The following is a 650-nucleotide window of genomic DNA, read 5'->3' on the forward strand; positions in this document are numbered from 1 at the left end:
GGCTGATATCTTTTCCACATTTGATCTGTCAACTTGCATTATGCTTCTTTCATTATGCGACAGTGTTTATTTTAGTCAAGTGTTTGGTATTATTTCATTGTTACTTTTATATTGTTTTTATTTTGGATTTTAAACCACATTTCCAGGCCCATTTCATTGTCACTTCCTGCAACTTCATTGGTGTCAAAGGTCACGTGACCACTTCCTGATGCAATACCGCTTCCTGTGAGGTCTCTGAATAGGTCTCGCCAGCCCACTGGGTGATAAAAAACTCGTGACCCAGCTCCACATTCAAAAAGGTTGGACACCCCTGTTCTAGGAAAACATTCCACAGCAACCCTGTACAGGTCACCTGATTTCATCTACCAACTGTGTATCCTAAACCAGAATATACCATTTCACTGTATTCTATCATAACTATTATTACTATTAACATTACTTTATCAAATAGAATATTAACCAAAAAATATGCTCCAAAGTGTTAGGAACTTGGAAAATGCAGTTGTTCTTAAAGTAACCTAGGGATACAGTTATTTAGCACTTCTGTTTTATTGTAATGTAATAAAATATAGATCTTTTGGCACAGTGAATTTCAATTAATAATAAATAATTTCATGTAATAGGGGTTGAGAGTTTGCCATTATTCAGGA

The sequence above is a fragment of the Alligator sinensis genome, unplaced genomic scaffold, assembly GCF_000455745.1.
Source record: "Alligator sinensis unplaced genomic scaffold, ASM45574v1 scaffold42_1, whole genome shotgun sequence".
Classification (NCBI taxonomy): domain Eukaryota; kingdom Metazoa; phylum Chordata; order Crocodylia; family Alligatoridae; genus Alligator; species Alligator sinensis.